The sequence below is a fragment of the Micrasema longulum genome, unplaced genomic scaffold (assembly GCF_059751315.1).
Source record: "Micrasema longulum isolate JH-2025_06_02 unplaced genomic scaffold, ASM5975131v1 h1tg001635l, whole genome shotgun sequence".
Lineage (NCBI taxonomy): Eukaryota > Metazoa > Arthropoda > Insecta > Trichoptera > Brachycentridae > Micrasema > Micrasema longulum.
Genome location: NW_028278815.1, coordinates 642,701 through 669,947, shown reverse-complemented (window position 1 = coordinate 669,947; position 27,247 = coordinate 642,701). Strand labels below are relative to the sequence as shown.

Below are 27,247 nucleotides of genomic sequence, written 5' to 3'. Positions count from 1 at the left end.
ACCAAGAGACCGACTATGTACGATAGGTGCACAAATGTCGAGATCCATACATTATGTAAGGCTAGATAAGCACTATCGACAGAATCAAGAAATGAGTTCTGCGTAGGTTTTGACATGTAGAGCGAATGGACAGCGAAAAAACGGCTTAAAAGATTTACGATGCGATGCATAACAAAATCCAAGAAATAGAATGGACATGTCAAAAGTCGGAATAATCAGCGGGCGTGCATGAGAAGATAAATCAACATAGAAGAAGCGAGATGTGTATAAAAAGACAGAGTGATGTGGCATTCTATCCTTTCTAGATGCTAGATGGTAAGCGGCTAGATGGTATGTTTGATTGATTTTTCGAGGCGTAAAAAATACGTCATTAAATTTATATCGTAATAAAAACAACGCAAAAACAAATCTTTTGCTTTGATAAGTTACAATATAGTCAGAAACAAATTATGTACTATCGGAAGCTCACAATGGGACTTTAAAAAAGTCCTTTAAGATTCAACTTATTTACGGGTACAAAAAAAATATTAATTGGTTTGTAAAAGAAGTATCTACAAAAGGATACAAAATATTTGCAGTGACGCAATTCATAAAAGGGGATCCAAGTTTGCGGAAGATTGAAGGCTAGAAGTAGGTATCAAAAAACATCGACTTAGACCTTTGTTACTAAGAACAATAGTTTTCTCAGAACTAAAGTGTATTTTAATAGCACACTCGTAAAAAAAATCTCGAGTAAGGGGCACACGAGATTACATTGTTTGCTTTATACGTGGAGCGGAAATATTAGCAAAAAACAAAAATATGTAATTACAAGACCATAAAAGTACCAACATACATGCGTATGAAGCCATTATAATAATTTGTTAAGGAAGTTCGGTGGTTTTTTATATTTGTTAATAGACTATAAAACTAAGCAAACAAAAATTAGCTTTAAAAACTATAAAAATAATATATCAATAATTAAATTTAAAGTAAATCTAAAAAAAATTTTTGAACACGTGTAAAAACTACATTAAATTATAATTAGTATGAATGTATTTTTGTTTTATGATTTTTCTTTATATATCCTGTTTTTTTTTCTCATGTACTCGTATTTAAAATTATAAATTATTAAAGTAATGAGTGATGCAAACCAATCATGTAACATCTTAGTAAATGGAGAAATAATTGAAAAGATTGATAGTTATATATACTTAGGACATGAAATAAAGCTCGGCAAAGATAATCAAGATGTAGAAATAGAAAGAAGGCGAGGTTTAGCATGGGCCGCCTTTGGTAAGCTCTCATTTATCCTAAAATCTCCGAAGTATTTACATTACTTAAAGAAGAAACTTTTTGATGCTTGTGTTCTCCCTGTACTGACATACGGCTGTGAAACTTTTGTGTTCACGAAAAAAAAATTACACAAATTATCAGTGACACAGAGAGCCAAGGAAAGGAGAATGCTGGGTATTTCGTTGAGAGACAGAAAAACCAATACATGGATTAAAGCGAGAACAAAGATCACTGATGTGGTCCATAGGGCTGCCAACCAGAAATGGAGCTGGGCTGGTCATATAGCCAGAATCACAGACTCTAGATGGACCAAAAAAGTCCTGGAATGGCGACCCAGAACGGGTAGAAGAAGTGTCGGCAGGCCTCAGACAAGGTGGTCTGATGACATAAGACGGGTTGCAGGAAGTGGTTGGATGCGGTTGGCTCAGGATAGGGAAATATGGAGACTAAAGGAGGAGGCCTATGTTCAACATTGGACAAGAGACGGCTGATGATGATGATGATGATGAAACTCTTATAAATAAATAACTACAACAGTGTACGTCACTCTCCAAGCACAAGAGTTAGTCTCTTTTTTTGGAGAGTTACGGTGATAATATTTACTAGATGTGTAAAAGTAGACATATATAGAATTTTTAAAAAACATGTACCTTTTATGAAATGTATTAATAAAAAATAAAAAAATAAAAAAATCTAGTTCTCTTCGGTGAATTTTTCTGATTGGTGAGTTGGTTTCCCGGAAACCGGAAATCTACCACATTACTCTTTTATTGGTTGATTAAAGTGACGTCATTTAAAGTAGTTTACAACCGGTTATTAGCAACACTGTATTGAGTCCATAAAACACTAAGCAATCACTAATCACTAGTTTCATTTGAAGTTAGAGGAAAAGCCGGTATACAAAAACCGTATTACCTGCAGTTATCGATTACCTTTGTTATAATTGCACTGTTTACGTCGGGCATTTACCAAGAATGAAACCGGAAGTCGGAATTTGAGTCGCCATGGCGACAGAGAAGGGGAGTTAGTTACCCGGAAATCCAGATTTAAGAGAAGCCTCTGTGCCTAAACCCCAAACGCACGGAAGTCTCGCCTAACACCCCTAAACAAAATAATGAAATTCAAGGCTATCCCACGAGAGGAGGTTAATACCTTAGGTTTAAACTTCCAAAATCAAGAATCAAGGCAACGCAGAGCAAATTGTATCTAAGTACCTACGCAAAATAATGGACTTAAGATATTTAATAAATTACCAAAAAAGATTAGGGATGTTCAGTCTGCCGTATCGTCTAATGGTACTGAAATGATTTTCATTAAAAATTAACATATCTACGTATAAGTAGTGTCATCGGGAAAAAGATAAATATATATGTATTTTTTAAATCTTGCGATTGCGAATGTTGATTTTTATTGTACGATTTGAGTTGTTTAAATGTATGTAGGTATCATTTTAACAACTTTAATTAAATTAAATTACAAAACATGAAGGCGGTAAATTTTATTCATATAATCAACTCTCTTATTCGTACCGCATGAAATAAAAACATAATGGAACTATAAAACAAATAGAAATATAGATTAAAATAGACACTTTTTTAAAGGTAAGAAGGTGCTTAAAATCCCTAACACAACCCACAGCAATAATTATTTAAATAAAATAAAAACTTTAAAAATCTACCGATCGATCTTATTTGTTTTGAATGTAAATTCGATGGTCGATTGTACAAATAATTTAAGTGGTTTTTATACAAAGCAAATTAACAATTACGTAATCAAATTTATAAAATACTAGAAAAAAAAAACTGTTGTGGTAGCAAAAAAAATCCATTTCACGAGGAATCGAGAAGGGGGGTATACTCGTACAACATAATGCGGTAAGAAGAATAGGAGAAGATAAATAGAAAGCGTCAATGCAAGGTGCTGAGGGGTTGATACGAGTACCTATTATGCAATCAAAACTTCGGAATTGATCCATTGTTATGGTGATCGCACTAATTATGTTAGTAAATTAAATTAGAAGCTTAATTTAGTTAAAGTAAAAAACGAAATTCGCAAATACGTTTGAATCGAACGCAGAAATTTGTATGTGAAATACAGGGAACTTTTGAAGATGTTATCTTTGAAATGAAAACCCCATTGGTTTAACATGAGGATATAAGAGCACTCGCCTCCTATAAAATAGCCTGTTACCTAAAGGACTTGGGCTTGGAGGAGATTTAGCATTATGAGAATACACTGTATGTCGATAAATCTAATGTGGTTTTTGAAATAAATGAAAGCATGACTAAATGTGAAATCAATGTAAACGGGTTTATACTTCAACAAGTAGAGGAATTCATGTATCTGGGAAGAATATTTAGTAGAGATGGAATGACTGAGAAAGATATTGAAAGAAGGGTGAGTGCCGGGAACAGAGTGAACGGTGCACTTAAACCAACCTTGGCAAATGAATGTTTGTCGCAAGAGAAAAAAATAGCAGTTCACGGAGTCCTGGTCCTGACCCTGATGTATGGAAGCGAAGTATGGACTTGGAAAAACAGGGATGCAAGTAGGCTGAATGCGTTTACATTGATTATTAAAACTATGTACGATAGAATGTTGAGATCCGTACATTGTGTAAGGCTGAGATAAGCATTATCGACAAAACCAAGAAAGTAGTTCTGCGTTGGTTTGGACATGTAGAGCGAATGGACAGCGAAAGAACGGCTAAAAATATTTACGATGCGAATGTTGATAGATGCAGAAATAGAGGAAGACCAAATCCAACAAATACTTAAAGATGGACATCTTAAAAGTCGGAATAATCAGCGCGCGTGCATGAAAAGGTATAGGAATGTAGAGGAATCGAGATCTGTATGCAAAGATAGAGTGATGTGGCGTTCTATCCTCTCTGCCTACCCTTACGGGGAACCGGCGTGATGGTTTGTTTGTAAGGTTGTTTAGAGCACACTGCCCTTCACTCAGCAGCCAGGCTCTTAAAAGACCTTAGGCTTGAAGGGTGAAAACTAACTCACGGAGACCCGTCACTGAGTCACTGTCTACAAGAAAAAAAATATTGGCATTAAAACTGTTGCTAGACCACCAGACCTACAATGTCTAAATGATCGTAGAATGAGCTTGAATATGTGGGTACGCAGATACTGTAGTTATGTTGTTGTTACGAATTAACATATTATTATGGATAACTTATATAGGGCCATTTCCTTAACATATGTAATACTTAAAGGGTGCTTTACCAAGTGTTTCGATTACTGTTTGTTTGAATTTGTCTTAAAATTTACTAACACCTCTTACAAAAGGTATTTTTAATCGTGATAATTTTGACGCGTATTTAAAAAAAAATAGAAAATCTAAATTGCGCAGAAAAAAACTGCGCAGATAAATTCTAAGCTCGATTTCAAATTATTTGCTTTATATAAACCGAGTATATTAATTGCAAGGTGATAGGAATCTTACTGATTAAGAATATACTTACGTTTACTTTATACATAAAAACAATTAACATAAAAACGATCTTGGTGTTGGGGAATTAAAAAAATATTATTTCGTTAAAAAAACCGTTGTTTGCGTTTCCTGATAAACATGTTTTTATGAAAACATATTTAGCGATACAATATTAAAGTCTGTTCATTATTACAAGAATTTCCAAACAAAAAAACCAGTCGCGTGATACCCGACGGAGAATAGCCTATTTTACACATATCATCTTAATCTAAACGGCACGGTAAAATTATAGTGGATTGACATTTATTAGATTCGTGAGTACATATTTTAAATTGATAATATTAATATTTTTCATTTTTCTATATATAAACTAATAAAAACTAATAACTAATAACTAATAAAAACTTAATAAAAATATCAATAAAAACGCCTCGGTTAATATATTATTTAAAAAAATAAAAATATTAGCGTTCTAATAATTTACCCAAATATTTCAATTTTGGTGACCATTTTCAACGAGCTGTAAATAACTCACTATTAGAAAATGCAAATCAAGTTGGGGTAGAGTGGGGTTCGAACTTCGGACTTCTGATCCGTGAGTCTGCAACACTAGCCACGGGAACACAACCCGATTCAAATAATAAAGTGAAACTTAACAAAAGAGATTTTAATGATACATTAATCAAAATCAGTGTGTAAATTTAGCGAGTACTCTCAGGTAAAAATCCTGAAAAAGGAAATTGACTGGAGATTAGTCGGTCTCATGGTGTACTGGTTATTGTGTTGGTCAGACATTCAATAAGCCTCCTTTCCTTTTTCCCCTTTTTTCCTTTTTCCCATTGAATTTCCCTTATGATTTAAGTTAATTTATAAACAAATACGTTTATTTCTATTTTTATATATTTTTAGCTTTTTAATCTTTTTTTTTCTATTGAATATGTTGACTTGAATTATAAAAATAAAACTTTTATTTTATTGGTTGGTTGGAAGAAATTGCCATTTGGCAATGTACAAATAACATTATCTACAAAAGTTAAATAAATAAATAAATAAGTAAATAATTGTTAAACTATAAATATCGATCCACCGCATTGTATTTTATCATGCTGTGTAGATTTTTGCCGTGGCATGAAATGGGCCAATAATGCGATATCACGCAGTAGGCTCGTGGTTTGCACGTGCACAATGGTCCAGTCTCCGTGGACGTAGAGTAGTTAAATAAATGCATTTTTTACGTGATGATTTTTTTCTGTAATTAATTAAATATTGAAGTCAAGTTTTTTCGAAGAATGAATTTGACGTATAAGGTAACATTAGCATACAATTTAGCATGATTACTCCATTAATAGTAATTTTGTATATAATCGTGTTCAGGCAGTCCTTCGAAGCTAAATGCTAGAAATTTTATAATAACCGTAATCATAAGGAACGATAATTTTCAATGATTTCTAAGTTTATTTAACTTGTTTTTCTCAATGGGAATAAGCGACGGTAAAATATAAAAATGTTTCATTTAATATTCGTAACGATTACGTAGTTCTAATAAAAAATAAGTTTAAAATAAAAAAACCTATTGATGGTAAATTGAATAGCATTATGTAGCCAACTTCGTACCGGACCGAATGGGAAAATTCAGTGCTTAGGAAAATTGGATATAAAAAGTTTTTTCTAACACGCGGCGAAAATTAAATCATTAAACTGATGTAGGAAGTTTCTTGAATATGTTTGAGAAAATTAAATTAGAATGTAAATATTAAAATATTACGTCCCTGTTAATACTTTACGAATGATTTATTTATCTCTCTCTGAATCAATTATACGATATGCTTCAACTTCCTGGGGGTTATCAAGCGAAACTAATATTAATTTTATTCATAATTCGCAAAATTCAATGATCAAATTGCTGCTATATAAAGATGTATACCGCCAGGGACACAATGTTTTAATATAATCAATGTATAAATCTGTAAAAAAATTATCAGTTAGCGCTCTACTTTGGTACATGATTACAACACCAGGTTCACTAGTGTGGAAGGGCTAGCTGTTCCTAGATATTGTGATAAATATGGAAAAAGGACACTGCAATACAGTACACCTAAAATATGTAATATGTTAACAAACAATATTAAGAATAGTGAGTTCAATACAAGAGTGAGACGCATGCTCAAATGATGGAGAATAGAAAAAAGATTTTTGTATTAATGATAAGTTTAATTTGTAGTAATATAATAAAATATGGTATTACACGTAATGAATTTCAAATAAAATTATTATTAATGGAGGTTATGTATGAAACAATCGAAGTAATTTATTATAAGAACCTGCTGACGAGTTGTCAGCAGGACTTAAATTTTAAGATCATTGTGGAAATATTTTTGAAAAATAAATAACAAAAGAAATGTTACCAATTCTTCCGAATCATCCAATGAAATAGTGTTGTCAAAATCACCAGTCACCAGAACTTACCGACGAGAACTTGTGACGTGACGAACGGAGTCATTTTGCTTCCCTCTCCCTCTCCTCCACCTTCATATTGTTGTCTTATATTATAATATATGATTTTTTCTCTTTACACTGCAACATGTTCTCATTATATTTGTGAAAAAAATTAACTGGAGGTACTTTATTTTATTTTATTTATTAGGGATATTAACAGTAATACGTGTAAAAAAAATATAACAAATAAAATATACAGAGAATAAAACCAATGACAGATATCCACAGAAATACATTAAATACTCGTAGAATACATGCTAGTGCGTTTGTGTTAGTGTAAGTGTGTGAGAGAGGGGGGAAAGTGGGTGTTATAATGGAATGAGGGTGGACATGTGTGTAAATACTATAGCACAAGTGTCAAAAATATAAAAAAATTATAATATTAGGAATTAGAGATTAAATAAGATTTTATTATTGAAACTAAGTATAAGTATAAGAAGAATAAGAATATTTAAGTAAGAGGTATAAGAATATACAAAATATTCGGCGGCCTCCGTGGTGCAGTGGTCAAGACGCTTAACTCACACACGGAAGGTTCCGGGTTCGATTCCCGGTGAGCACAAAAATTTAAAAATGTGATTTTTTCAAGCCTGGGTGTTCTGTGATGTAATTCACCACTGTAATTGGGCCTCCTGGCCTGTTGTGGTGCAAAAAAAAAAAAGAAAGAAAACAATAAAAATTTACAAACAATGAAATATCATAGCGCTGATAATACGATATATAAAAAAATAACATTAAAAAATGGCTTAGCAAGATAGTTTCGTATGAGTAAAAATGAGTACAGATTGCAGTGGTAAGAAAACGTGTATATTTGTACGACAACTTGAAGCATTTTCGTAGGTAACCTGTAATTAAATACGTTTATTTATCTAAACTTGTTGAAACAGAGGGAAAACATTTTTGAGAAAGTAATATGAAAGTTTAGACATTTACATTTACATAAATATGAAATATTTCATAAAGAAAATTCGATTTTACTTTATAGACAATTAAAGATAACTCTTAATTTCCCACAGTAATCGGGGCCCAGAAACGAATAAATATACACATATTATTACAATAATAATGAAATATAACATTATAGGATCCACACGGAGTTCTCCAGATATATGCATTATGCAAAAAAAATGTACGTTATAAACAAAATAAAAATATTAAATTACGTTATACGACGAAGAAAATACCCGCAACATAATAGTTATAAATTATTTTCTATATTATGGATTCAAATCATTGAAAGCGTTATGAAATTCGATATTTTGCATTAAAATTAGCATTAATATCGAATGTTATAAATGTCAATGGATGGCCACAGCCAAATTCGCTGTTAGAGGAAAAAAAAATCTGCAGGTCAAGTAGTTGAGCGATGGCTACGGACCGATAATGTCGCCTTTCGCTAACCAGCCCAAGGCTCGTTCAGTTGTCAGGTGGCATTTCTCCACGCACTACAACTGGATGAGAAGAAAGCAGACACACAAAGAATTATAATATACCAGAAGGCGCGTAGAATCAAGTGTGCATGCATCGTACTGTATCTAAAAGTCTGCCATACGCTCCCACCTACCCGATATCCCGCCTGTGCGCATGCGTGAAGTAGCCGCGTAATGTTGCCAAACCGCGAACAATATAATATCGTAACATAAGAAAATTATGTTATGTTTTACCACAAAAAATATTTGACTGACTGTACTATGAAAAAAACAGGTAATTTTATTAGGCAAACATAAAAAACCCATTGAATAATCACATATTACAACACAGATAAATAACATTTTAGAGAAGGTAATATGGAAATCTAGGCAACTACAGGGCTTATGATATGTCATTGACTGGTTTAAGTGAAACATTGGCACTTAAACCAGCCAATGACAGGTCAGTCCCGTACTTTTAAATTGTGTGAATTTTGATGTGAGACAGCGTAGGACGAGACAAAATACTTCTTTTGCTGTTGATTTGCATAGTTCAAACTATGCTAAATACTCGCCTATTCTACGGTTCCACATGTTAGCAAACAAACATGGAAACTTAAATTTATTTAATTTATCTTTATACAAATGAAAATCATTACTTTTTAATCACTTCTTTTCTAAATTATAAAAATGTACCAAGTGTTATACTTGTTTTACTGTTTATGCTATGATACATCGCCTTTGTTACTTCAATACTTTTTACATTTAAACCATTTATTTATTGTTAATTTGCTAGATACCTATGTTAACTAACTAACTAACTAACCATCACGCCATTTCCCCAGAGGGGTAGGCAGAGAGGATAGAACGCCACACCACTCTGTCCTGGCACACTTCCTTTGCTTCCTTCACATTCATACATCTTCTCATGCACGCACGTCGATTATTCCGACTTTTCACATGACCACTTTCAAGAATTTGTTGTACTTGATCATGCCATGTCTTTCTCGGCCTTCCTCGACTTCTACAACCAGACACATTAGCATCATAATTCTTTTTAGCCGTTCTTTCATCATTCATTCGCTCCACATGACCGAACCATCGCAAAAGACCTATGTTTTAATTTCTTATTTAACTTTTCTTTATTATTTCCTTATTTTCTGCTGATTTTATTTATAATATTTATATTTTCCATACTGTGTGCAAGTATTTTGTTTCATAATAATTGTTTTTCAATATTATGTTATACTTTGTCAAAGTCGTAAGCCGTCGAAATAAATAAATCCTGTATATGCCTAGACTTCCATACTACTTTATCTATAACGTTCTTCATCTCTGATGTAATATATTAATATAAACAGCTCCCTAGGGAGTCGAATACAGTTGTTGTTTACAAAAATTTGGACAAACTCAAAATATTGATGATCAAATAATCATTTAGTAATTAAGTCAAATTAATACAGCTTAATATTATAAAAAAATATTTACGGAAAGAGCTTAAAGTGCACAAAAAAAGCCTCCCATAGGAGCTTACAGGAAAGTTAAGAACAGGATGCCTCGCTTTGTAAAGAGTAAAAACCAAATAAGCCACCACAGCCAAACGTCATTATGATGAAAAAAATAACTACTAGACCAACAGAAGTAACTAGCAAAATATTGTATAATAATTATTTATGTTTCGTTTACCTTCCATTTCGGTCTATTGATGAAAACTATCCCAGACAAAACAAAGACGCGACAGCGAAACCAGAACTGCAAGAATCGAAAGTGTCAAAAACAGAACACAACGTACAACCATCTTGTGCTTCGTCCTCGTGATCACGTCGAAAAGATTAGCATTGTATTAGCCAGGTATTTCCAGATTAGCATAACCAATAAGCGAGTTAAAATCATAGTCAGAGACCATAATCAGACCTCACGAAGATGGCGCCGTGATGGAGCGATTGCATTAGTGATATTCGTTAAATATAACAGAAAACATTGTTGGTCATGCAATTTTAATTGGGATCGAGGGTTACTCGGCTGGGAATCCGGACAGAGCAGTCAATATATCAATTCGATACCGTTAAATCAATACTGTTACCTATTACGTATTATGTTTTAGCCGAGACAGTAAGTATTTTGTCGGGTTCGATTCGAAGTACGATTCAAAACGTACTAAATAATAAATTTACAGCACAAAAGTTGGAAAGGGCACTTCAAACTTCAAAGGTGTGGTATCGCTATGTTGTTTCTAGAGATTTTAATTATTAGACAACGTTCATGGATATTTTGAGATAATTATTGATTTATTTTAGTTTCTAAATAAGCAGTAATACAAAATAGTTTGACTTATCCGGAAAAAATGCAACACTTAGACGCAATTAGGTAATAACTTATATTTTCATATCTTTATATATTTAATTCCACTGTACGTGTGATGTCACCGAACTCCTTCTAAACGGCTTAATCGATTTACGTGGGGTGTTTAGCGAAATGTGGATATTTCCGCTGCGCGTGTTCGTAGATATTCAAATTTTCAATCAAATGTGTAAAAAAAAAATTAGAAGCATAAATATTTTATTCATCGACCTACCAGGGCGACGAGAATGCATATACAAAAAAATTGAAGGATGTTGTTCTTTTGTTTTAAAAAAAAGTTTGTTTTTAAATGTCTACAAACAACGTTCGCTTTTTATGGATGCTAATCAGATTATTTCCTTACATTCCTTATAATTTCTTCCCATTATATCTTTTTACTGGATTTTTGGTAATACTAAAATAATTTTCACTGACATTCAATACATTTTTGATAAACCGCATTCATGAATAATGTGCACCCCTGTTGGTGAGAAGAGCTGAGTTTGACACTTTGAAATGAATTATTTTATGTTTTGGAATTCAATCATAAATAAGTTCCTAGGTACCTGCTTAAATTCAATGTTAATAAATTTTAGTTTTGGAATTCAATCATTAACAAGTACCTAGGTATCTACTAATAAATAAAAAGTCTTTTCCAAGTTGATAGCAGGCAAGCCAACGTTCGGGCAAGACAACGTCCGTCGGGTTCACTAGTTTGTTATAAATTAAAATATTTGGTACGCTTCCACGTATTTATTTAACCAATTAGAGTTTTCATTCTCTAACAGGCGTCTTCTGACTTTATACAGTACAGAAAATATTTATACCAAACAAAATCAATAAGTACATTTCTTTTTAAATTTGAAAGCGATACAGGAAAAATAATTATGTATGCTGACGACATAGAACTATTTTATACAAATAAAAACCGACGCATTAACTAACAAAGACATAAACGACGACCTAACTATGCTGGCTAAATGGACAAACACATACTTACTTACACTTAATGAAAAAAAAAAGTAATATTATGCATTTCGAATCAAGGAAAAAATGAGATAAAATAGATCCTTACATAAAAGACTAACTAAAATTAAACATGTAAAATTTTTAAGACTAACAATAGAAATAATTGACATGGACAATTCATATTGATAATTTAATAACCAAAATATAGTAACATTATCGAGTCTTTTTTAAAATTCCAAAACTTTGTTCCAAAAACGGAAAAAAATCTAATATATGAAGCCTACGTAAAATCTAAAATATGTTATACGCATCAACTATGGGTAACAGGAAACTGAAATGACATAAACAGACTACAAGGACAGCAAAATAAAATATGAAAGTTAGTGTTTGACCTCCCCTATTTAACACCAACTAAAGAACTCTTTTAAATAAAAACTAAACAATTAAATATAACTGAATTTGTTTCAACTAGAATCTTTAATTTTATTCATAAATTAGCCACTGATATAATTGTAGGCAAAGAACAATTTGAAGAAATTGTAATAAACACGAACACAATACAAAAATATCAGAACTATATCACATACAGCATTTTAAAACGAGACAAGAACAATTAAGACTAATAAAATTAGGGACTGAAATTATACAATAAACCACCAGACAAAACAAAACAAAAGACTCGGACAACATTTACAAAAGATGTTAAAAATATAATCATTAACAGAAGAGAATTAACCAAAAATTAAAAATAGATTGTTAAATTAATAATAATCCCGAAGGATTTATAAGTTAACGTCAAATAAAAATATTGTTTTCATTGCCGGACTATAGTAATAGAGGATCTCTTTTAGTATTACAAAATTAAATGTCGTTCCTAGTAACTAAAATTCTTCTAATAGGCACGTAATCATTAACTTCTATATTTCAGTTTGTTAAAGATGTTTAAAATCAATTTGCAACCGGAAGGACGTTTCAGGATTGAAAAAAAACACCCTTAAACTAGTCATCTACGCTTCATTGGTCATGCTCAATGGTGACCCAAACGAGAAATGAACCATTGGATTGTGATGTAAGACGCTAACCATTGTGCTTAAGCGAACAAAAAAATAGCGATGCATAAAGTTGGGTGCTAGAAAATTCTCATAACCAAGTGAAGTGGAACACTCGATAAAAATACACTGAATGGTGTGATTCTAAAGCAATTACCTTTGCCCATAAATTGACTAACCTATTTGTAGACGGATAAAAACGGTATTATCTCACAAGTCTACCGACAAGGATGTATGATAGATAGCGGACATAAGTTATTGATGAAGTTTAACTCGGATCTTTATTACTTTGCCAATAAAACGATTTTCCTTACTTTGCTTGAGTTGGAGGCATTCCTATAACCGCGACATGGGACCTTACTCATAAATCGGGTATAAAGTTAAGCTTGAGAATAGTGGTAGAATAATGATGGTATAGCAAAAAGTATTACTTATAAACCTCGCATAGAGTTAAACTCTGTTGAAATTTGGGATAGCGACCGTAGAAACTATTTTTTCATTTTTATCATATTTTTTTTATGCACCACAACACGCCAGGAGGCCTAATTACAGTGGTGAATTACATTACAGAACAACCAGGCTTGAGAAAAATCACATTTTAATTTTTGTGTTTTCACCGGGAATTGAACCCGGAACCTTCCGTGCGCGAATCAAGCGTCTTGACCACTACACCACGGAGGCCGCCTTATTGGTACATAGCACATTATGTGGTATAACGCTGGAATAAGCGCGCGATCTCTCAAAAGTCATATTTTTCGGTAGTCAAAATGGATAGTTTATTAGATTTTTTGTCAATTTTAAACAATTTTGAAGTCCTGCGACCTTCTCAATGCGATTGAAGTGATTTTTAATAAATTGCATCTTGTAATATATGAAATGTTATATGTTTGTATGTGTTTGAATTAATTGTGATAAAAAAAGAAAAACGAATAAACTAAAGAACTCGTTTTACCCTTCTCCTCTTCTTCCCAATTTTGATTTCTTTTTCTAACGGTTTTCTCCATGTTCTCCATTACACTAACAGTAGTCAGTCTCGATTTGACTTTGACGCACAGACTACCTTAGACGTTTATTGTTGTTAAAAAAGTTACTGCACACGCGCACATATCAGTGTTGACTGTTCAAAAAAAAATAAGCATGAAATAACCTGTGAATTGTTATTCTAGGTAATAAATATTTTTATAAGTAGGTAAGTCTTTTTTATATCGGTTATAAATATTTAAACCGGGTATAGTTATTTCTTAATGTAAACCTGGTATAAGGAAATCTAAAAAGTAAGGCCCATAATCACCAAAGTTTTGCAAAAAGCTTTATGTCCACTGGAAAACTTCTTCCTCTTTATCTATTTCTGTTGTTGTTTTGGCAGAAAACTGCTTCTCTCGGGACGTTACGATCCCCCTGTCCCGTCAACCTTTATTTACGTAATTTAATACAAATATATTAGACTGAAGTGTGACGTAAAGAAAAAGCGGACGAAAACTTGCAACTGGCAAACAAATGCGAATTTGTTTTTTTTCTGATAAAATTAGCACAATTCTTATGGCGGATGAACAGCAGCTTAATGCAAGTACGCCGTCTGTGAATAGTGTACAAGGCTTCATCATACGGCTCACATAGACCGGAGGCATGCGGCAAATATGATGAATTGGACACATGCTTCGGGACAAAACAATGGGAAATAAGTAACAACCGAGTGTTGCTGAGCTTTGTTATACAAAACATATCCAACACCGCACCGTCACAAACGAAGCATTAAACTCTGAACTCCAAGACCGGCATGTATTAACCACAACTCAGGGTTTCCAAACATTATAATGATAATAATGAAATAAATACTGTTTTTATAGTAAAATTAAGTTACATTTGCTTTGGAAAACTAAAACAACTAATATGAAACGATTTATGACTCTTGAACGAATTTTATACATTAATAATTTGTCACTGTACGATTTCAAGGGAAAAATTATTATGTATGCCGACGACATTGGACTATTCTATAAAAATTAAACAGACGTAATAACAAACAATCACATAAACGAAGACTTAACTATGTTGACTAAATAGACAAACATAAATTAATGAAATACACTTAGTAAAAAATAAAAAAATATTAACCATTTTTGATTTAGAAAAAAATGTCATAAAGTAGATGCTTACATAAATAATGAACGACTTACTGAAATTGAACATGTTTAATACTTAGGACTAACAATAGACAGAAAATTGACATGGAAAGTTCGTATCAACAATTTAATTAGCAAAGTGGCGACATTATCGAGTCTTTTAAAAAAAATCATAAACTTTGTTCCAAAAACGGAAAAAATTCTAATGTTTAAAGCCTATTTCATTTAAATTATTCATTGACAATTCTTGATGGAATTCCATTTTAATGATGTAATAACTTATATTTCCATTTAAGTTATAAATTTAAAAAATACTTGGTACACTTTCACTTACTTATTTTGACCAATTAGCGCTTTCACCCTCTAATGGGCATCTTCAGACTAGTGAATATACAGTGTAAGGGTAATTTATATAAAACTAAATATTATTTTAAATGTATCTACAATCGTGACGATAGTTTAGGTGACTCTTTTTTTAAAATTTTTTTTTTTAATTCTTAAAATATATTTAGAATGTTGAGGAGAGCAGATAGTTAATATAATCAGAGAATGAAGAATTTAAATGGTAAAATAATAGATATCTTAATACAAATGACGAATGTTTGAGTGTCTTCAATAATTATCGTTACAAATGAAGAGAATAAATAACGATCAATGAATCTGTACGGCAAAGATTCCGTTTGATTTGAAGCGGTGCCTTATCGAGATTGCGTGGAAATACTTCGTAACTGAAGCATTCCAGGAATGACGCTTCTACTGCAGACGCCGCATGGTACTATTGCAATATGCCTAGCAGTACCATGTGAGAAATAAAAAAGCGCAAGCACATTTAATTGTTTTCTGTGTAAAGCTCAACGCAACCGTGTCATTAAGTCAGGTTGTTCACTTGTAACCTTATGCGTTGATACTCCAAACGAGAAAGGAGTCAAACGGATTTCCTCAGGGCCTAGATTCTAGGACACGCATTATTTTCGTGGAAAGAGATCCACAGATCAAGATTTACAAAGTTTTAACGACAAATTAAACTGACTATTCAGATCAAATGCCGCCTATATAACGCCTGCATAACACCTATTCTTCTCTATGGATGCGAATCGTGGCACCTCACTAGGGCCCAAGACAGCAAAATACTGAGTTTTGAGAATAGGTGTCTCGGAAGAATCTTGGGTGTGCGGTGGTTTGACTTTGTGCAGAATGATGTAATAGGAGAACGGACGCAGCAAACTCCGGTGACAACTGACATCAAGCGAAGGCGATAAGGTTTGCCTGGCCACGTACTGCGGATGCCTCCTGAGAGCCTTAACCACGCTCGCCTACTTTAACAGGCATCAGGTTCTCGACGTCCTAGACGTCCACTGCCGACTATTTGTCGGCAGTTCGCGAACGCGAACCTGTCTTGCACAGGAGCTGGCAGCTGACAGATATGCTTGGCGGACCTTCGTGGACACCATAAGCTCCAACTAGGGAGCGGACATGGAAGAATGATGATGATTTGTAATAAAATGGTTACTGGATTTAAATAGAGAAAAATCGGAAAACTTACTAAAAAACATTCTAAAATAATAAATGGTATATATATAGTATAACTTTATAATAAATTAACTAGTAGGTAGTCATGTGATTGCTTATTTTTGCATAAAAATGTCTGCCATAAAACAGGTTGTACTTAGTTAGGCAGACTAGACATAATCCAGAGAAATCTATTACCTAAGTATGTATGTAGTAGATAAAGAAATTGTAATTTTTGTTGATAAACCATTATTATTATTATTCTGATCCCAGTCTGGTAAGGGTATATTAATTTCACGTAAGTAAAGGTGAATTAATATGAAGGTTAGGAAAATAATAAATACAATCGTTTATTCTAAGACAACTCGATGCTTATAAACCATGAAAGTATTTGAGAAAATACGTAGATACATTATATATTTTTTTTATATAATGTATGTGAAAAAAATATTATTTATATGTTCAGAGGATTTTTAGTATTACCCGTAGAATTAAGAATAGTAAGAAGATTATCGAGCGAGCCAAGATTATTTTGAATGTTCACATATGTTTAAAGATCAGTTAAATGGTGTAAACAGAATAAACAAATTCTTGATATTGGATTAAAAATAGGAACATTTAGTGGTGTATAAGGATATTTGCGCCTAGATGTGACAGACGCGAGGTCTGTTTGCACGTTATTGATATATATTCTTGGCATGGTGCTTAGACGGATAGAAGAATATGTAACTTTATGTTCGATCTGCAGTGAGATGTTTTACTTATATTAATGCAAAATTGTAAAACGCCTGAGCGACCGCATCGGAATTCTTTTTGAAAATCGTGCACAAGAAGTGTTACAAGTGAATACAATTGAGGCTAGGTGACGCAGAACAATAATAATTCTGGTAGCAACTGGCAACGAACAACGCTCTAAACACGCTACTTTAAAAATGCCAGTACAGAGTTTCGTAACAGATAGAAATGAACTGAGGAAACAGCATCACGATTGTAAACTTGAATCTAGCTCCGGAGATTCGGATTTTAATAATCAGATAACTCCCTGGGCACAACAAACAGATCGATACAAAAGCGTACTTAGAAATTGACCGTAATCGATTATCGCTCGAATGACATTCAGCCGACGATAAATTAGATAACAAAACCAAAGGAAGCAGAAAGCTTAATCTTGAATCATGTAAATGCTTTAATATGCAGCTAGGTCTTGTAAAGTACGTTGTCGAGTAAGATTTAAATACAGATAGCACTAAACTCCCATTGTCACTGTAAGCTGCATACTGGTCTTACATGGGTCATGTCTTAACTGTACGGTTCTAGAAGTACTGATTTTTTAACGATCGGGTTTTAGCAGTCCGTTTCATGTATCGACAACAAATCGATAAACAAACTAAACCGGACGCGGACGCATCAAGAGGTGAAGCGGAAGGTCTAGATCAAAAGTAGGAGGGAATTTTGAAGTCAATACGTATCATTCCTTTAATGGACATCACGAGATGAGTGGAGAGAAATTATATCTGGTGGTATTTGTTCATATCTAGCGTTGAATACTTTATATGGACGAACTGCATCTATCAGGTATGTTATTAAGTCAACGGTAGAGCAATATAGGGATGTGGGATGAAAGTCTACTTTTATTGGTATGGACTATGGACAAATAAATGACCGAAAGAACGAAAGGCAAATTGACAACTGCAAAAAAGTCAGTCATGCACTCCAGTGTTTATAAACATAATTAACTAATGTGAAAAACATTATATTTACCATCAATATTTGAAGAAATAATGGGACTTTTTTACAATAAGCTACAAGGGAGATTTACGGGAATAATTCATCATAATTGAAGTCAAATCATTAAAATATATTTCTGTTTCGTTGCTTTTTAGAAGTAGAGAAATAAAAACACAAGTCGATAATGAAAACGGGACGTTGCAATACCAAGTAAAAATAATCAACACAAATATAACACCAGACATACACAAATATAACACCAGACAACAAAAACACTATCATATTGAAAAAGCAAAGACAAACACAGGGCAGTCAAAAATACTACATAATGGACTTAAACACTACAACGACCTACCTTACTACTTGAAAACTTTTAATGGAGACAAATTTAAAATCAATCTGAAAAAGCACCTGATGACTGAACTAACTAGACTAGACGAGACATAAATGACTAGACAATATTAAATTTCTAATGTAACCCCAACGGGTTACATTAGAATTGGTTTTAAAATTGTAAATAAATAAAAATATATATATATATTTTTTTTTTTTTAAATGTTTAGATGAAACACAAATGTAAAGGTATGTAAATTTGATACGAGGAGATTTAGTAACATTAAATAAACAAATCTTTGCAAAAAGATTCATCATAGTTCATAACATATTTTAAGCATTAATATGACTTGTAAATGGTGACGCATGCATGAACACGGTATATGTAAATGTTATAACACCAATTTATTCTTTATGGCTGCTCAACAGCCACGCCATATGCCGCCGATAAGGCGATTACATAGCTGACAGTACTAGCAAAAAGTGCGACGGATTGCACAGGCAAACTAAGTTAGAAGTATAACACAGAAGATAGTATGGGAGATGTAACCGCTGCAGAACTCGATAACAATAAAGTATGTATATGTATTGCAATTCGCAATAGGGGTTACTAGCTTAAATGTAAACAATGACGAAAGATTAAATAGTAGTATTGATTTTGGGATTAGTAATTTGATACATAAGGCAAATAAATTAGCTAGAAACAGAGATAAAGATAAAATTACTATACTAGTCACGTTTTGCCAAAAAGGTTTGAGTATGAATAGTAAAAACAAAATAAAAATGAATACACAGTAAAAATCCTCCTCCACATACTTAAAAATTGTTTTTAAGACCAAGGGTTTTCCCATCGGTTTTACTGATACAAGAAAAACATTTTTTTTGACAAACATATGGAAGGTTTATTTATTTTTAATTTCAAACACCGCGATTTAATTGAATTAAATTGCCCCTTTACTGAGAGTATAACAAATTATATGATGGGCTTAGGTCGGATGTTGTCAATCTTCCTCATAATCAAATAGTAAATATACAAACAGTGGCAAATCTAGCGAATCTCGAAAAATTGTTTTAATAGTTCTGTAAAATAAATTAGTCCTGGGTAGTGACATGCCATCAAGATAAAACGCTTAAGAAAATATGAAACGATAAAAAACTAATAAAAAAAGAGATAAAAACAAAAGTGATGACCCAGTGTAATGGAAAAACTTTACTAGAATTCCACCCACAGACAAAAGAAAATATACACTAGTAAATATGTGAGTATGGTATGTTTTATGTTGGGGTGTAAGATACACGCCCTTGAAAGGTATTGTGTATTCACGGAGAGCAATAAATCTAACATCATATTTGGAGTTATAAATTAGAGGTTATGGTTAGAACAATGATATAGAAGCATTGTCGTACCACGTAGTACAATGCACATAGAGTATGAGACTTCTAAAAAACTATTGATTTTGTTATTCGAGACAGGTGGGATAACGGTTGAATATTTAAAATGTGAGGGGTTGAACACAGTTGTAACAGTTGACACTGCTCTGTAATTATACTATACAATGATAATGATAGGATCTATTATGAAACTAAAATAAATTATTAGAAATATAATTGTATCAACATTAAAAATCAAATAAACAAAGTCAGACGACTCCCAATTGAGATTATTAATAATATTACAATTGGCGTTTTACTTATTTTTCCGCAAATTTCCTGAAACGTGCTTAAAGTTTACTTGTGTTGAGATCTTAAATAACAGTATAGATACTACTCCATTTGTGAAAATAGTCTACTGAGAAATAAAACAAAAATTAATATATAAATAGCGTCACTTCAATTCATAACAAGGCCTAATGCATTCTGATTTTATGTTATATGTTAGACTTCTAAATAGTATTCCTTAAGTATGTTGGATTTGTAAATAAATATTTACAATTGCTAATATATCATAATTACTTATAGTAACATCTTTATAATACCTAATTTTAATTTCTTTAATCCTGATAGTATTGTTATTAATATTATTTTTAAATAATGTGGAAAAAATGCATAACATAATATTAAAAAATATATAATAACTACACTATAATTTGTAACTCTTATAAATAATTATTATGTAAACCAGTATTTTTGTTTTATTGGTTTAAAGATATATTTATAAAAATAAAACTTGTAAAATCATGTTATTATAATTACTTTACTTCATAAATATTCACAATAAATAAATATGGGTAAAATGCATTATGTATTTTTTTTATTCATAAAATATAACTAAATCCCTAAATCCATAATTTATATTTTTTAAATCCGAGGTTGTCAGACGAAAATTTGGCAAAATATCTCATAGAAATATGACAGCACTGACTTTGTAAGTCGGCGACTGCACGCCCAGGCCTGTAGGCCTTGAATTAATAATGAGTACCCTAATATATCCACCCAAAACAGTAGGGTTGGTGCAAGTAGAAGAATTTGTGTATCTGGGAAGTATGTTTTCAAGAGATGGAAGAGTAGAAAAAGATGTTGAAAGGAGAGTGAATGCAGGCAACAAAATGAACTGAGCACTAAGCGCAGTAATTGCTAATAAGAATATGTCAATCGAAGTTAAACTGGCAGTGCACAACGGAGTTTTAGTCCCAACACTTATGTATGGAAGTGAAACGCGGTTGAAATGCGATCTCTTAGACGAATATGTGGGAAATCAATGTATGACAGGGTTACGAATGATGAAATCAGGCGAGAGTGTAAATCTGAGTCGAGTATAATTGATAAGATTAAGAAAGGGTCTCTGAGATGGTTTGGTCACGTAGAACGAATGGACGACGAAAGAATGGTAAAACAAGTATATATGGCGAAAATGAACGGTAACGTGAGACGAGGACGACCAAGGAAGACGTGGCATGATCAGATAAACTAAAATCCTAAGTCTGGTCATGTCAAAAGCAGACAGAACCGAAGGGCATGTATGAATGTGGAAGAAGCTAGGAATGTATTCCAGGATAGATGTGTGTGGCGGACCATTCTCTCTGCCTACACCTACGGGGAAATGGCGTGATGGTAGTAGTAGTAGTAGTACAGTAATTGGACATTCTAAATCTAATGGTCAAAAATAAATAAATGTAGTGCTTTTTACGAAAATACACACAAGAAATTGTCTATTTTATGGAGGTGAATTCTTATGTTTACTTATTTTTTACCATTAGATTTAGAGTGTCCAATTACTATGGCACCCACCCTACTCAGAAGTGCATTATAAACATAATATTAATCTACAGTTTTTGCAACATAAATTAATGAAGGATAAATCTCACAGTGACTGACGCAATATATTTACCTTGAGGGATTTAACCACGAGAGTCAAATTGAACGAAATGTTCAGGAAATAAGATTTTGTGATTTGAAACATCATCACTTTTAACGTTTAAAGAACTATTAATGTAAAAATAATGTTTTTTTTTTTCATAGTAATAGAAAATATCAAAACAGCGTATTTTTTTAAATTTTTTATTTTTATTTTCTTTTATTTAGGAAACATACAGTACAGTTACAAAGTTTAATATTTTACACAATTAGACTTAACTCTAATGGACCAGTGAAGTTTCCATATTATAAATCAATTATATGTAAGGTTAATTATGAAAGTATAAAAAAGAGAAGGAAAAAAAAAACATAAATGAAAGTTGTTCAAAAATTAAAATTTAAGTAAAAAAAGATAATTTAAAGTTTGTAGTTTGTGGTGAGTATTTACAAATGGAAATAATATTAAAAATGAAGAAAATTTGTAAGAGTAATTAAAAGTTAAGAATTGAAATAAAGAATGAAAAACATGCTCAGATGTAAAAATAAAATAAAATAGTAATAACATTTAAAAAAAAAAAGGAAAAACATAAATATACACATACATATTATAAGGGATTCAAAGAAACGATGAGAAGAATCCTTTAGTGAAATATAAGACAATAAGTTTAAGTCAATTTAAAAAACATCTTCAAAATTAGCGTATCTGGGACTACTGATGTTTTTTGCGTTAAAACCAAGTGGACTTCAGATATTTATTTCAACTTTTGTGACGAAAGTAGACTTTGGTGGTTCTGCCCTTTCTCTTGACGCTCAAATTAGTAGAACGATAAGTTTATGCTTTTACCAGCTGAGACAGATTAAATGCATACGCAAAAATTTGCCAGTTGATGCCGCCCGTCAAATAATAAATGAGTTTGTAGTGTCTAGAGCCGATTATTGTAATGGTATCTACACAGGTTTACCAATGAATACGTCTGTATTGAATGCCGCAGCGAGACTTATTTTTTGAATTTCTAAGTTCAGTCATATCACTCCACTACTTCGGGAATTACATTGGCTACGTTTACCACAGAGATCTGTTGGCTTATATATAAGTCACTGCACAACTCTGCTCCAGAATATCTAAGGGAACTCTGCATTCCAGATTTACTAGCTGACAGACGTCTTACGCTTAGATCAGCTACATCAACGTCGAAAGGAAAAGTTAGTATATCTCTACGCAAACAGCGCACTAAATTTGGCGAACGCGCATTTGCGGTCGCAGGCCCTACGGCATGGAATGCTCTCCCCGCAGAGGTCCGAAACTGTGAGAGTGAAGTGATATTTCGGAAAAAACTTAAAACCCACTTGTTCTCTAAATCATTTGAATAAATTCTTACCATGTGGTGACAAAATATATTATATTTCTTAAATTAAAGAGTTAAAATTAAATTTATATCTTTATATAATCACTTTGTAAAGCGCCCTTGAGGTATTATATTACGAAAATGGTGCTATATAAGTTATCCATAATTATTATTATTATTATTGGTGTTTTACTCGGGTATAAAATAACTTATTGCGATATTTTCTGCATTCAACTTCAAAACGGCAAAAAGTGGACTCCTGTGTTTTATCCTCTAAGGTACAGATATGTTTTGTGTACATTACTAATTTAAACTGATTGACGGAAGATTCTATCAACTCCTAATTAAAATCTGAATAACTTGGAGCAGCTCATTTGATCTACAGTAAAAGGTGGTGTTATTAACCAAGGGCTGCCTTTGAAGATAACTACCAACTCCACTAAAAAGCTCCACGGATTTTGGGAATACATCAAAAGGAAGCAAATCAATAGCACAAGGTTTTATATAGCCGCAAAAACACGATTGAATTTTTACAACGTGGTTTCATTTGCATCGAACTTGCACCATGCTCAAGGCTATATAAATGGGGGACCTAAATAAACAGTGGGACAAAGTAACTAAAAGTTAAACGGATCCCTTTATTAGTTTTACGAGTGAAATAGGAGCATTCGCGTGCCGTGGTACAATATTGACAAACACGATATTTGAATTCTAGATATTGCATTTCACAACAATATAAGATTTTTATGTGAAACACCTTTTACAACGGCGATAAAGATTTATATACAAAAAAACATACCTTCAGCTTCACAAGTCACGTTTGATCCTATTGATAAATGAATATGCATACCTGTAACAAAAGAAAAAAGATAATTAATCAAACAGGTCTTGACAACTTGAAAATATAATCAATTTTTATAAAGCAGTATGACGGATACTGCAAGAATAAAGATTTATCATAAGTATCGCTAAACGTAAGGCAAAAAATACAAAGCTTCACTTCTACTGGTACGTTCTAAACATACATAACATAATTACTAAAAGTATTTTATCTCCGTCATCATTGAAATAAGTCGATCATAAACTGTTAAGATAAAAATAATGGATTTGAATCTAACTAATGAAGTAGTTACGTATAAAACGATTTCAGATTTTACTGTGTCCAGGCGAATGAAGAATATAGTTTTGTGTGTGAAATAGAACCAGAACCCTGGACGAGTATTTTCGAATCGATGGTCGCTCTCAGGTAGAATAATGGATAAGGGAATTGAGTAAAAATACATCCGCTTTGTTGTGTAATGTTTGGCGGGTTCGTCTACCATTGTTGAGGTCCTGGGTTCGATTTCTAGTACGGTTAGACGTGAAATATTAATTTTAAAGGTTGTTTAAACTGCAACATTTCATTGTTCCTGGACTAGCGCCTTAAGCGTAGGATTGATCACCCTACCTTCATATAGCAGACGATCTAAACACGCTGCGTTTGGGTCACAAATTCAGTTCCCTGTGCACCACTGTGTGCGGAAATGACAACAAATACTTATGATAACAAAAAGAAACCAATGCAGGAACAAAAATCGTATATTTTGGAGACGTTAAAAATAAATCTGACATCAAACAATTTACTTCTGTGGAATATTAATAACGAGTCATGTTTCATCCTCTCGTTTTCATTTCCTAAACGTGTTTGAAACACGTGCATTGCTCTGTACAATTGATAGATATTGGTACATAAATCGTGAGGTAAATCGATAATTGTATCAAAACAGGAAAGCGTGAATCAGTGGCGCCTTCCGAATCTATATCCACAAAGGAAATAACAAAATCGTAATGTACTCTATTAATAAATGTGTCAGCGGAGTTCACAACAATACGTTTTAAGTATTCCTCTCATTCATAATGGATCTTACGAGTCGTGGAATAATTCACCGGGTCATTCATCTACCATAAGCGAACACGTGTTGGAAAGCAGGATGAAAATAAACAAGACCAAGGATAAGCTTTAAGTGTACGCAAGGATACTGTCAAGGTTTGCAGCAAAACATTGCCAGGTACAAATGGAGTTATTTAAAATAATAAAATGTACTATTGGGTGATACAAACATATTATTTCAGTATAAAAAAAGCATCACGCCGCCGCCATTTCCCAGCAATGAGTAAAGAGGATAAAATGCTGTTTTTGCCGCAGACCTCGGTTTCTCTACTATATATCATACATCTTCTCATGCACGCGCGACTATTATTCCGACTTTTAACATGTCCATCTTAAAGTATTTGTTGGATTTGGTAATGCAATATCTTTCTCGTTTTCTGCATCCATCAGCGTTCGTATACCTTTTAATACGTTCTTTCGCAGTCCATTCGTTCTACATGGCCAGACCAACACACAACACAGAGCTTCTTTCCTGATTTTGTCGATAGTGCTTATCTCAGCCTCGACATTTTTGCACCTATCGTACATAGTTTTACCAAAGTACCAAACATTTGCCTGGCATATCGCATTTCGACTGTATTCATCCTCTTTTCACTCTTGTTCAATATCGCGAGCATCACAGTGATAAATAAAATGAAACAATAATGTTTTTTTAGGAAAAACCCAGGCACGGTTCCAATGAACTTCGTTGTCGAATTCTGAGAAAATTCAAGCTTCACAGTGTCACCGAGTCGTAATGAGCCATGTTATTTTTTACGACCAGAAGAGACAACTGCAACACAAAGATGGTAAATACAAATTGAACAATCCAAATGCCCCGGCCAGCGGAAGAGCAGCAATAAAATTATCATAAGCTGTCATTAGGGACAAAAGTTATTGAAGGGACTGTGAGTGTGGCAATTGCCAAATTATATCACTTCCTACTGTTGGATGCAGAGCTACTAGAACTAATCATCGCATGTACCGTGACTACAATGCTAGCTGTGAAGGCTCAAATGATCAACAGCACGCAACGTTCTTGAACTTAGTACAAAGCAAACTTCAATTCGATATTCAGAACTTTAATTTTAGAAAGCAACAACTTAACTACAACAGAATGATCGATTTAGATAAAACTACACTCTAATCAAACGTAGTTTACATAATAATTGAAAATTTTGTTGAAACCGAGTAAACGGGTTATATGGAAAATTTGAACATTAACATTTACGCTTAGCATAGATAGTGAAGATTAGATAACTTATATAATTTTCGTGGGTCATAAAAATGCTAAAAACAGAATTTAACTAAATATGTACTCGTACATATTTTGAAACGGGAAATACTTAATTTAATGAAGACTTCTACTATAAAATAATTTGACTGGGCAACTGGCATATTAATGATTCTACACAATTGGATATCTTTATTATTTAACACGGAAAATCACAAAGCTTGCGTGCTTCATTATTTTTTTGATTTAAAATCCAACAAATACTTGAAGATGGACATGTCAAAAGTCGGAATAATCGGCGCGCGTGATGAGAAGATGTATGAATGTAGAGGAAGCGAGATCTGTATGCAAATGTAGAGTGTTGTGGCGATCATCCTCTCTGCCTACCCTACGGGGAAACGGCGCGATGGTTTGTTGTAGATGTTGTTGCAAATTTTTGGAAAAATTCCGAATTTATTACGGTGAAAATTTCAGTTTACTGAGTTTTTTTTTCTGTATATTTTTTCAGTTTTATACACATTGCCAGTTTTTTTTTTAGTTCCATAATTTTTCTTACATTTTTATATTTTTAAATATTATTGAATTACTATAAGATTTCCATATTTAAATCGCTAGACATTACTAAGACTAAAAATGGTTTATTAAATAACCACAAATAAATGCGGCCTACCTCAGAACAAGTATTTACTATACCTAGTGATGGTGGACAGTGTTTAACATGCATATAATTTAATTTTACTTTATTGTACCTTTTTCACTGTTTAGCAAAAATAACATATTGTATTATTT

At 32.7% G+C, this 27,247-nt stretch overlaps 1 protein-coding gene across 10 annotated transcripts in view; it reads right to left on the bottom strand.

Annotated features, from left to right (window-relative positions):
- The window catches only part of klar (klarsicht), a 732,252-nt gene that overhangs the window by 204,351 nt on the left and 500,654 nt on the right, over positions 1–27,247 (bottom strand). The window lies entirely within an intron of this gene.